The 13,853-nt window shown below is 35.7% G+C and overlaps 1 protein-coding gene across 1 annotated transcript in view; it reads right to left on the reverse strand.

The window, feature by feature from the left end:
- KCND2 (potassium voltage-gated channel subfamily D member 2) overlaps positions 1 to 13,853 on the reverse strand; it is a gene marked incomplete at both ends in the record, with an annotated part of 464,273 nt that overhangs the window by 189,236 nt on the left and 261,184 nt on the right. The window lies entirely within an intron of this gene.

Here is a 13,853-nt window from a genome sequence, read left to right on the forward strand (position 1 = left end):
TTTTGAACTCCAACTTTTTCAGTCACCGAGGAATTAAGAAATGAGCAAAAGTCACTGAGAATGAGTTTGTGGGAACATGTGTAATTATTATCAAGGACAGAAATGCAGGAGAGCAAAATTTGTCCTGGGAATTTGATCCTGACATTGTTAAATTGATATTGCAGATGGAGCCATGATTCACAGATTTTTTTTTTTTTTTTAAGGATTAACCAATTACAAAGCCAAGGTCAAGAGGCCACTGCTAATTTTAGGTTGATGTCCATCCTTTATGAAAATATTTCCAGTATCTTGTGGTTGCATAGGGATTATTAATTTATAAATGGCTACTAATTTAAAAATAGTTCCTTAGATAAAATTTAATTTAGAATAAAACAAATAAGATATTTTAATGATGATATTGCTTTTTTTGTAATTTCATTGTTGGAAAAATATTAAAGAATACATTTGGAAAAATATTAAAGAATACATTGATGTTAAATGACATCCTTGCTCAAAATTGTGTGTAAGAGAAGGTTGTATGTATTACATGATAGAATCCAAGCATGAACCATTCCTTAGAATTTCTGCTAATCTTCCCAGCTGCAGTATTTTTGCTTTCCTGTTTCCTACTGCTCCTAACCTGTTATCATTTGCCTTAACATAGAATATTATCCCTTTAAGAAATTTATTTTTCACAATATGTTACTATCTCAATCAAAACTAATTTTTTGGAGGTGGCTAGTTCAGAGAGGACTAAACATTACCATATGAATGCTAATGTTTTTACCTATGGAAACCCATAATTCAAATTGGTCATGGAGGTAGACAGCAATCACTAATATTTGCTTTCTCAGGAGTCATGTGTTCATCACTTCCTTGTCTATTGACTCAGTTTTTCAGATTAGCTGGTTAGAATGATGGTCTATCCCAACTACACATGCCACCAAAAAGCTCATACAAAGTCCCACCTTTTTAGGAGATAATAATTGTCTAAAATGCAGGTTCTCATCAGAAATGAATAAGAGTCAGTTGTATTCAGTGATGTCTATCATTCAGAAGGCAGAATGGCTGAGAAAAAATTCCGAGGATTCTTTTCAAATTAAACACTTAAATGGGTTATGCAACCTTGACTTAAAAAGAAAGATAAAATAAAAGGGACTGACAGATTTTTGAGAATCACAGGAGTTTCCTACAGAGGATACATCCTATATACCAGACACCTATCTTTGGTTTTTAAAGTCCATACATTTGGACATAATTTCTACCACAATAAACAGTGTTATGTAGTGGAAAAAACATAAATTTAAAAAATCTAAACACTTTCTTTAAATTTTTGTTAAAATACTTATCAGTATTTTGACGACTTAAGCAGCTGAACAAGTTACTTATCAGAATCTCATTTTTCCCATCTGAGAAATGCGAATGTGACAAAGAATTCTAGAATTTAAGGGTTTACATGCGCTCCTTCTTTCCCTATCTCCTAAAGCAGAAACGTGCTAGTCTTGTGTTGAACTGGAAAAGGATATGTAATAAGAGGACAACTGGAGAAGACAAAGAAAGGCTTGCTCTACTAGAGAAGAATGAAGAAATCCTAGGGGGCATGACACTGGACTGAGGAGGAGACCAGAGAAGTGGCCGGAGAGGGGAGTGGTTAGAGCAGAGCAAGCCCAGAGGGACTGATGTTGGAAGAAAAAAGAAAGAGATTGGAAGTTTTGGAGATAACATAGCTTATAGAAAGAAGAATTTCTATAACGTATGCAATGGACACCACCTATAGTCTGCAAGAAAACTTTAATTATAGCTGTGATATTTTTCAATACCTTTAAAGACCAGTTTGACTGCAGCGTGTGTGTGTGTGTGTGTGTGTGTGTGTGTGTGTGTGTGTGTGTGTGTGTGTGTGTGTGTGTGGTGTGTCCCTGTGAGTCATCTTTTTCTGGATGCAAATTTATCAAAATTGACTTTGGTTATGAGCAAGTAGGGTCAAATGGACAGGTTAACAGGGATACTCCTCCCCTTGCTGGACTGCTATAACAGCTAGAATTATTTATTACATTGCCTGACCCATAGCAAGTGAGCGATAAATAGAAGTCATTTGCTGCATCCTAATGCAAAGAGTTGTTACAATAGACAATATTTCAACATTGAGTCATGCTTCCCAAGACACGTGCTCAGGCTTCCAAATTGTATCAGATGCTATCAATAGATTACTGGAAAAGGTAAAGATCTCTCTAATGTTATTTAGGAATAAAAGTATTCACTGGCTCCCAGAGGGGTCAGACACTGACAGGACACATTTCATTAAACAATCTGGAAACATGCTGAAGTGAACCGAAAAGAACATGGAGGGTTGGTTAGGGCATTTTACTTAGAACAATGTTAGAATTAGGTCTTAATCACTTAATGCTGTTGCTGTGCTAGAAGTTGGGACACTTACCAGGGCAATTTTACTATTTTTCTCACAGTTATGGAGAATCAACACCTTAGAAATCCTGTGCTATTTAGAGGGAATAAAATGAGTCAATTTCTTTTAAAACTGCTTCACTCTCATAATACATGATAATCAGCTAAGTGAATAGTGTCAAGTGTTGTGAGTGTTTCTCCCAAAGTCAGTTATAAAACTGATTTTAAAACACTTACAAGGTGTTGACACTTGAAAATGAAATAAAATTACCCAATGTATGAAAAGTGCTTACTGTAATGAATTGAAATCTAATCCAATATATTGATATTATTGTTTGATGGTTGACACTGACACTGTCTTTGATTTACTCATTGCCTTTCAAATTGGAGCGCTGAATCCTGAGAATCTGAAATTTTGGGTTCTACTTCTAACTCCATTAATGTATCAGGTTGTAATAAGCAAATAATTGACTCGTGTTCCTGATATCAAAGCATTTAAAATATTTAATAAAATAGGTCACAGAAACATCTCATTAAACCAAAAATGATTGTAAAATGATATGTGTTTAAGGTAAACATTTGGAATATTATAATGATCTCTCACCATAAAGAAAAATGCTAAATAGAAGACCCAATATGACATTGGTTATAAAATACTTTCAAATGAATTAGCCCAGATGCCTGTGAATTTATTATCGAATATATACATGGACATGCAATTTTGATGATTAATGACATAATATGGCCCATTTCTCTTTCCTCCTGACCAGAAGAATTATCACATCATGTTTATGCAAACCACCGAGGCCAAGATCCACCTGCTCTCAGATCATCTGGTGCTTCCAGGCTGTGGCCAGAGGCAGCTGGAAAGTAAGCTGACTATGGCCTGTCCTGGTGGCCGCCAGCTGAAGGGTTTTATGAGCTTAGAGCATGCAAGCCTCATGCATGAGCTCAGAAAATCCTCCTCCAGTCTAAGGATTCTCGAATTTGAACTTGTAAGCTCTCCGGTTTTTCTATATTTCATGAGGTGCTGTGGCAGCTGGTTTTTGTGTGAGTAGGTGATGCATTCCACACTCTTATCTAAACGGGAAATACTCTCACCTCCTCCACCATCTGAATAAATGCACTCAATCAGGACATCTCTCTTTTATAGAGCTTTCCCAGTGGTGGTTCTAATGATCAGCCAGGTTTGTTAACAACAGTTCTATTCTATAGCAGAGGTATGCAAAGGAGCTAGGGTTCTTTCCTTCCCCCACATTTAAGTTGAGATAAGGACAGAAATTGAGAGTACAGGTTTAGAAATTTAATAGCAATTTGATGAGTACTCATAACTTTTGAATCTACTATTAGGTAGTGTTTTATAGGTCTTTATTTTTCTATTAATCCTTTTAACTACATTTGAAAAAAGTATTGGGGGAAAAAGTGAAATAGAGCATAAGCTGGGGTGGAGAGAGGATAAATGAGCAATACTGTTTTGAGTTCTACCATCTTGAATTATTTTTAATAAAAAGAATCAAATAATTTCAAATGATTTTGAAACTCTCAAGTCAGTAAGTTAACTATTTTGTTGTTATGAAATGTGTTTTAGCTATATAGACAGACACTAACCAATTCAGTCATTGACCAATGAAAGCTGTTACATTTCTATTTTTAGTGAAGCAGTGTCAATCCCATTCAAGGAAATCAGTTAAGAAAGTCGACACATTATTTTTTTAATTTAATTAATTAATTTATTTTTAACATCTTTATTGGAGTATAATTGCTTACAACCCAATCCTAAAATGGACACATTATTTTGATGAATTTGATTCTTATTTTGATTGACTTGCCTGCTACAGTGGTTGAAAGTTGCCTGTGTAGACACAGACATCCTCCTAGGAGGCAGCTTTATCGGGTACCACTTCTCTTGTAGTTGGCATGCTAACGAAGCGTGTGAAATCTGAGCATTACTCCATATATGAATATTTATCTAAGCCTTTGGCATCATCCAAATGTCTGAGGCTCTAATTAAGAAAAACTGTAATGTCACTCCCAAATTTTGACATGTTTTGAAAACACAGACAAAACTAATATATCAACAAGGTATGACAAAAAGTTGCTATATATGGGTCTTCTCAAACCAGCTGGGGAATATTTAAGTAGCTATATTAGGACATGAAGCTTAAAGGCTATATGAAAAGTGCATCATTAATGTGTAGATCTATCAATGCCTATATACTCACATTAAAATAGCACAATTTATAAAAATAGCCTTAAAGAGATTTTGAGAATTTTGTATCACAAGGTAAGCTTAAATAGCATTTTACTTGTTACATAACACCTACTGCTGAAACATTTTACAAGTATATCATTTCACGTGATGCCTCAGCTATTTTGTTTTCTAACTCCCATTCTGTAAGCTTCACTATGGTGGACGCCTGCTCTTCTCGTCGAAGACATTTTCTTATTTTCATCTCTGGATGTGCCACATGTCTTCGAGTTGTGCTATTAAGACTTCAGGGCTAATAGGGATGCCTAGCTGTGCTATAGGACAGCTCAAGTCAAGGCTTAACAGCCAAAGCTTGTTTCTGGGTCCCCATCAGTGGGCTCCATTTTTGGTGACGCCTGAGCTGTATCCTCAGGCATTACATGGGGGACGCCAGTCAGCGCCTCTGAGAGCCTTATTTTCCCGTCTTCCTTCCTTGGTTCTGCTGCCCTGTGCTTAGTGTTCTTTGGCAGGATTTTCTATCAGATGCATCACAGACACCGGTACCCTTGTAAGGAATCATCACACCGATCATAAGCCCCAAAGCTCTCTTCAGAGGTGACTTTGGGCTCATAAGGCTAGAGGCTTCTGGCAACCAAATCCAGAGAGCTACCACAGATGGTCCTGAGCTCCCAAGGCAAATATACAAATTAACTGCTTATGAGAAAGAATGCAGTTAAAGATATGTGTATATGCATTCTGTAATATCTAGCTATCAATTGATAATCTATTTATTTGACTTTTAATAATAATCTCCCCCTTTGTTCTTGCCTATAAGATATGTATGGATTTATCTACCTATAATATATATAATTGATATATATATTACTTATAATTATTACATATTACTTATAATTAATATATTATATATAATTATTGTCTGTTTCACAAAATAATTTCAATGGATAACTAGCTTAACTAGTGGCTACATTGCCTGGAGCTCTCTAGCACATGAATGCATAAAAGACAAAAAATAGGGGACTGTATTTTCTTTTAAATTATCTTTCAGCTGTGCCACATACACACACAAAACCCAAGTAATTCAGCATTACGGACCATGCTAAAGTCTTCTGAGGATCACGGACTATCTCCAGCGGGATCCTTCATCCTGCTGTGGGTGGCACATTCATTTATATCCTATTATCATCCACAAACGATACAGTACGATTTTAGAATGGTTGCTCCATTTGTCAAAAATATGAGTATCAACATATTCTGTAAGAAACTGTGATGACTAAAAATTTAAATAACTTTATTAAAATCCAAAATGTTGGGAAAATAACTGTCGTGAATATTAGTTTGTGGGAAGTATTTTAGAACAGTAGGAGTCAGATTTCCAGTACATGTTTTGCAATAAACTATGTACCCTTAGGTAAATGATTTACCCTTCTCTGCCTCAATTTCTTCCTTTAAAGAATAAAGGTTTTGTAGCAAGTGAACTTTGTTACCTTCCAGCTCCAAAATAAACTCTGCTAGAAATAAATGACATGTCCTCATCTAACTATTGCACAAAACACCTATTAAGTAAAGGTTTTTAAGATAGACTACCAATAATTACCTTTGTTCAAAGAAGCCAGAAATCGTAATGGAACAGCAGAGAGGAAAATACTATTAAACCATTTATGACTCAAAGTATACAAATCATCAGAATAAGCCTGCATTCTGGAACTACGTATGCCAGATGAGACAAGCACATAGCATGTGTGTGTATTGTTATCTGTGAAAGGGAATAATGATGGAAGTAAGTCATGCTTTAGCTGCAGCAGAATGGAGACATCCAAAGGATACGGAACAACCCATACTTCTCCAGAAGATTCCTATAATAGTAAGGTTTTACTAGGATTCATCCACTTTCCCTCTTATTTATTGAGACATGTATTTCAACTGTATTTGTAGCAGTTACAACTCTTTAAAACCAAAGACTATACATAAAACACAGTCTTGCTGGAGTGATAGAATGACTTTCTAGGATACATTCTTCTTTAATCAGAACCCTTTTCATTTAAAGAATATTACATACCAAAGATAAAAAATAATTTCTTTTATCACTCTACTTGATCTGGTATGTTCCTGTGAACATTAAATGCTATTTTATAGTGGATAGTACAAGAGACATTTTAAAATTTAAACCACCTTTTTATTTTAGAATAGATTTAGATTTATACCCCTATTTACTCCTCCCCGTTTCGACAATTGCTCTTGCTAACAACTTGCATTACTACAGTACGTTGTCACAATTAAGAAACCCACACTGGTTAAGTGCTATTAACTAAAGTCCACACTTTGCTCGGATTTAATTGTTTTTTTCCCTGTCTATTTTCTGTTCCAGGGTCCCATCCAGGATACCACCTTACATTCAGTCATCGTGTATCCTTAGGCTCCTCTAGACAGGGGCGGTTTCTCAGATTTTCCTTGTTTAGATCACCTTGAAAGTTTTGAGGAATACTAATTGGTATTTTGTAGCGTGCCCTTCAATTTGGATTTGTCTGTTATTTTTGTTGTGGTTAGACTGAAGTTAGGGTTTTGGGGAGGAAGACTACAGACTACAGTAAAATGCCATTCCTATTATATCTTATAATGGTACATTCTATCAGTAGGACTTATACTGATGATGTGAACCTTGATCACATGCCTGAGGTAGTGCTTTCCATATTTCTTAAATGTAAGTTATTCCCTGCTCCTTCCATACTCTACTATTATGAAGGAAGTCACCAAGCACAGCCTATAAGGGGAAGGAATTACACTTCACCTCCTTGAGTGGCGTGTGTCTACATAAATTATTTGGACATCTTCTGTATAGGAGATTCATACAAGAGACATTTTAATAGCCATTTTCTAGACTACCATGGAATGTTGTAAAACAAAACAAAGATTTTTTTTTCAAAATCTTTGAGCTACGAATGACATAGTGCATCAGGGAGATGGAGAATTTTTCTTGGCCTTACCATTCCAATTTTATGACGGGGATTTTTCAATCCTTTTTCAAACTAGTCACTTTCAAAAGGAGACCATTAATTATTCTGCATCAATTATTATTTAACTAGAGTTATATTATGGAATTGATATTCAAGCTATTAACTCCCCATACTTACAGTGGCTGAAGGACTGCAATGAGAGATCTGTGGAAACATTTATACGTCAGGATGGGGGGGACCATGGACAGATCTGGACAAGAGGAGTAAGAAGGGGATGTTGTAGACCCACTTATCCAATTACTATGACCTATCCTAGTTTTGCATAAAACCAGCATGTTTCACACTTATCTGAGGTTAAACAAATACATGTCTTGGTTTAATAGAAATTATTTTCAAACATTAGTAATGGATTTATGTGAGTTCATTTTATCCTTTAGAACAATACCAAAATTTCTTAAGGGCCTTTGTAGGTAGAGTTCTGAGCTTGATGCAGGGTATCTACTTTGTTTCTTTAGTAGTATCTAATACTTAGGGAACATAATTACTGAAAATTTAAAAACTATGCCAGAAATCCATTGTCAAATGTCAGATGAAAAAATGGTCTGAGAATCTGTGGTGAGAATAATCTCCAAAGGTTATGATGGTCTCAAATGGTTCATGAAGGAACTAAAATGTGAGCTGGACCTTGAAGGCATTACAACTTTGGCTGAAGGTGAAAACTTGCACAGTGCTTGAAGATCAGAAGGTAGACCTCTTTAGTTGGAGCAGTTTTAGCATAATAGATCAGAAAGATGACTGGAAAGTTGGTAAGTGCAGTAGACTTTGGAAGTCCTTGAATTCAAGGTGGAATACTTTGTAAATGGGTGGAGACTAAAGGTTTTAAAGATGAGCTGTAATTTATTTAAATAATGTATTGATATTAACCTTTGCTGATATGAAAATAATGAATATTTACCAACAAAAATATAAAACAGAGGGAAGTAAAAAGAAGAGAGTAATATCATTTGTCAACTTTTCATCTGCAAACTACTGTAAACATGTACTTCATATCTTTCCAGGGGAATGTGGTGTGTGTGTGTGTGTGTGTGTGTGTGTGTGTGTGTGTGTTATGTTTGCATATGCATTTATTCTTAAGACATTATTATATATGACTATATAACAGCTTATCCTATATCTTCATTTTATATTGCCTGTGAGCATTTTCCTCTTTCATGACTATTCATAATTATTTTAGTGTTATTTTGCTTTAGAGGTGACATATAAAAAGCACATATATATATATATATATAAATATTCAAATGTGCATTCTGTTCCATTTGTTTATTTTCATAACTGATATATTACATCTAACTTTTAATCATATTTTTCGTATTATTTTATACTTCTTTTCTGCATCATCCTCCCACTAAATTTCAGTAGTCTTCCATATCTTTTGTTTTTGTAGTAATTTGAAAGGACTATATGATCTTTTTATTTCAGCTAGTGGGCACTTTCATTTTTTGTTGATATGTCACAACTAGCTTTGTGACATGGCTTTTTATTGAAAGAATACAGGATTTTACAACGAGGATATTATAACAATTTTAATGTTACATCATCAATTGTATTAGGATGTTAAAAATAACTATTTAGCTTACGTTTAAGTGATTTAAAGGCTTATTGTCTGTATTTTACAACTTACTTGGATGTGAGCCTATTTGTTTTATTTATTTCTCTGTAGCCATGTTACATGTCCACAGGTATGGATATTTGATATATTTAAAGAATGTGGACATAGCTTTTATTTTTTACCTTAAAAGAAATAATGATGCATTGAAATCATAGAGAAAATTTCAGAAATATAATTGATGTTGGTACAATTACTGCATAGACTTAGCAAGAATCACCATTTTCCTTGCCTTCCCTCTGGTTTTTAAATATGAACTTAAAAAAATATGACTTAATTCCCACATTACATACATCAAGTGTTCTGTTTGATATGCCCATCGGACAGTTAAGCGGAATTCAGAGGAGAATTTTCAGCCTAAGGCTGGGAGTTTGTGCAACATTTAAAGCAATAACACTGGATAAGATCACCTGGAAAGTGAATACAGATTAAAGAGAGATGAGGCCCAGGGTCAGATAGCTGCACAACTCTAGCATTTCTTAGAAAGGGAAAGAAGAACCAAGAAATGAGATTAAAAGAGGCGCTAGTCAAATAGGCTAAAAACCAGAAAAGTGTCGTGGCATGGGAACCAAGTACAGAAAGCCTTTTGTAAGGAGGTAGTAAGTTAATGTGTCAAAAGCAACTATCAAATAAAATGAAGGCTGAGAATTGACTGAAGTACGCAGGGTTGATGTTACTGGGGACCCAGGAAAGAGAACTTGCAGGAGCAAAGTGGGCTTAAAAGCCGGCCTGTAGCCCATTGTAAAGCAATTATACTCTAAGAAAGATGTTAAAAATATATATATCAAGAGAGAAAGTAATAGAAACAAACATTTTGAGGAGTTTTTCTATAAAGGGTGACAGCTGGAGAGGGACTTTTGATCAAAGAAGCTTTTTCCCTAAGGTGGGAATATTTCAGAACGTTTGTATGCTGATGGGAACGATCAATTAACTGGTGCAGGAGAAAAGTGAGCAAGGACTTTGAGTGCATGAGAAGGGGTGGCATACAGATTAAATTGCTGGACTTCAGTAGTGTCAAGGACAGTTCACCCATTGAAACAGGAGTAAACAGAAGTATATGGGTATATGGGTAAAGTGAAGAAAGGCTGGTAGATTTGTGGTGGAATAATGAGAAAGTTATCATCTGATAGCTTTTCTTTAAAGGATATAAAAGTCAAGGTAATCAGCTGAAAGAGTTAGGATGGGGGAGGAGACACTTGAGGTTTGAGGAGAGAAGAGAAGTTATCAAACAGTCATTTCACAGTGTGGGAGCATGGATTGACAACAGAAATGCAGGAGGATTTCTTGGCAATGCTGAGTCATAAATCTGTGGCCATAAATTTAACATCAATCAGTACAGCTGTTGGTTTTCTTCAACCATGTTCACTGCTCACTGTAGGCTGGCAGTAGGAGGAGAGATGGATTTTTAACTAAAGCTCAAGTTTGACAGGTGAGGTTGATAAGAGAAAAAAACAGGCAAAGAACATGAGGGAGTAGGCAAGGGAGTGACAATTATAATGGTGAGTCATGTAATCTAAGCTATGTATAAGGGCAGTAAGGTTAAGTGGGGGTGAGGGACAGTAAAACATTAATAGTGTCAATGAATTGCAGGTTCCTATGAGACTGAATAATGGCTAAAATTGAGCTCATAGAAGGAAGATGGAGAGGTAATAAGCAGTGCTCAGACAGTGAAATATTTGAAATTGAGATTTTAGAGATGTTGCCTATAATGATTGAGATTGACCAGGTCTAGGAAGACCCTGGAAATGGGTTCATAAGGTGGGATAGAAGAGCTATTCATTAGAAGACATGACCAAGGCTCTCAGTGTTAGATGGAAGACCCTCCTGGACTCACCAAGAATGATGAAAGAGTAGCGTAGTTGATTTCAACCAGTGATGACTTTGGGAGTGAAGACAATGTTACTTAGCACTACAAAGAAGGATGGTGGATGTAATCAACAAAAACCACATGCTTTGATTCGTTTGTTTCAGAAGAGAAAGGAATGGGTTGTTTATAGAAGCTGAGGTTATTGAGGATGTATGACATGGTAGACTTGGTCCTGATTGCTTTTTAGGGGAAGACGGATGGCCTCCCTTTTGAGGCCAGTCTCTGGCATTTTACAGTGGCGACTGGGGTAGTGTTGGTCATACTGGTAGCACAATAAGTGAACTCAAGCACTGCCATGAGCTGTGTTCAGTCCAAGGAGATAGGCAGCTCCTTTAAACTGAGTTCATCAATGGATAGCCCTGCACAAGAAAATGACTGCCTTTATTAAAACTGACAATGAAATAATCTTGATGGCATGGTGTCTCTTCTCAAATTTGGGGGTCAGTAGTCTATTTACTTAGGAAAGGCACTTTTGCTGCTAGCTTGATTTGCTCTTTGGGATTTTACTGACATAGTTGAAATTTAGCCAAGGTAATGGAGCATTTCAAATTCAACTGGAAGGAAAGCAGCTGGAGGGCTGCCATGAAAAGCTTTCTAGAAGAGAAGAACAGGGTGAAGGTGAAATAGCCTGGTGTCTTTTACATTCCAGTAATTCAGATACTCTGTTTCATTATTGAATAAGCCACTAGGAGAACCTCTTTCTCACTTAAGCTCAAAAGTAGACACCATCGAATCACAAATTTTAATATAACTAGCGCTTGTGGGAACCTAAGAGGGGCACATAAGAAAGGAGACAGAAAGCATGGCCCAGACTTAGTTTCAAAATGGGTCCATGTGCTCCCAGATAATCATTCATAGCACACATTGGCTGGACACCACCTTCACTGAAGTTCCTTGTTTGTGAAAGCTACCAACAGCCAAGGAGGAAAACTATTAAGCAGAGAATTTGTCCAAATATTGTTTTTAGGAGACATCGACTCATAATATTTACCTTTCCTGAATTGAATTCTGTATTAGTTGCTAGTAGAAAAAAAAATTATAGGAAGGGATTAGTTACAGAGGTTTATAAAGATGTTTGTCAATTTGAAGGTCCCCTGAATCCTATAGCTTTATTCTCTCATGTGCCACATAGGTCAATGTTAAGGGACACTGAAGTTGAGAATAGTAGTCAAACTGAAACAGGGGTTATCATTATGTAGAAATACATAATACTACCAAAGAGTTGGCAACAGAAGAGTGGAAAAATTTTGTAATACTGTAGCCATGGTTGCATAGAAGACAGCTATCATTTCAGGGCAGTTTGCATCATCTTTCTGTTTCATTTACTTGTTGTGGGTTATCTCATTAAGGTGAGCCAATTTCTGTTCCATGTTCTGGAAGGTGCTGGCTAGTCTGAGTATATTAAGATGGAGAGAGTCCAAAAAAATAGAAGATATAGACTCCTATGACAATTTCGTTTCTTTTTAAATGACATATAATACCTTACATGACTACGAATTAATGTTTTGCCCAAATTGTACATTTAGATTGATTCAAGGACCCCAACTAAAATAGCTCATTGCTAAGGACCTTCTAAAATGGCATCAATTTGTTTTTCTTATAATGAATCACTTTTAAAACCTCTTCTACATATGTAACAAGTTTTCCTTTCCAATCTAACCTCTAAATCATTCTCCACAGCTAGGAAAAACTGAAAATTTAATTTTATATTGCAATTGAGTGTCTAAATTCTATGACTGCTGTCGTTTATAAAGAAGCTTTACTGATCCAATTTAAAGAGCTGTGTTTGTATAAACTACTGTGAAAATCATTCTTCCTTCCCTGAGGGTCTGAGAGTATTGGAACAATGTTTGTCTTTTAGCAGAAAAGTAATAAAATCACAGAGAAAAGTAAGTGTATCTGAATTGTTGTAATATGTTATTGTGTAGCACAATAGTAAAAGCCAGAGCTACATTTAAAAAATGTATTTATTTTATCACTTTCCACAGTTAGGTCACAGCAATTCTCTGTGATCAAAACAGATGGATAAATATCGCTTTACTACAAACCTGTCTGCCCCTTAGCATCCATTACTTGCCCTATTTCACAGATATGCCATACATTCATTCATTTATTCATTTAATAAATATGCCCTTATATTTCCTGCGAGTGTGGCAGTTAATGTAAAGATGTATTAGGCATTGTCCTGATGTTTACTTAATTAAGGGTCTCTGTGGAAGAAAGACACGTACACATAACTATAATAAGACAATGCAGAGTGCAATTAATGCTGCAGTAGAAGTTTAAGCAAAGAACTACAGGAATATAAAAAAAGAAGTCAATTTGACCAGGGGGAAGATGGAAAAAATGGTTTAGGGTCAGGTGGCTCCCTGAACTGGGCCCTGAAACGTGCATAGAGATTTAAAAAATTTAAAACATATTCGACTTATTTCTAGAAGAACACATACTAGACTGTAAACAGCAATTACCTGAGAGGCTAGTGGTAGAATTGAAAATGGAGGTACGGGAAGCAGGAAGCAGTGAAGAAGACATGCACATATTTGCATTTCTGCTCTGTTTCAAATATGCTTGAATTTATTTATTTACTTTGTACGGGCAATTAAAAATACATAGGTATTTTAGAAAAGTTGAAAAAAAACACATAAATGTATAAAGAGGCAATAGAAAGCATCGCCACTCCCACAGTCATGAAAGAGGAGTGGGATCTGAATAGGTACAAATGGATGAAAACCATATCTGGTCAAGGAAACCTTGAGTTTTGAGGGAAAACAAAAATCTCAT

Source organism: Grampus griseus (genome assembly GCF_964374135.1).
Source record: "Grampus griseus genome assembly, chromosome: 9".
In the NCBI taxonomy this organism is placed as follows: Eukaryota; Metazoa; Chordata; class Mammalia; order Artiodactyla; family Delphinidae; genus Grampus; species Grampus griseus.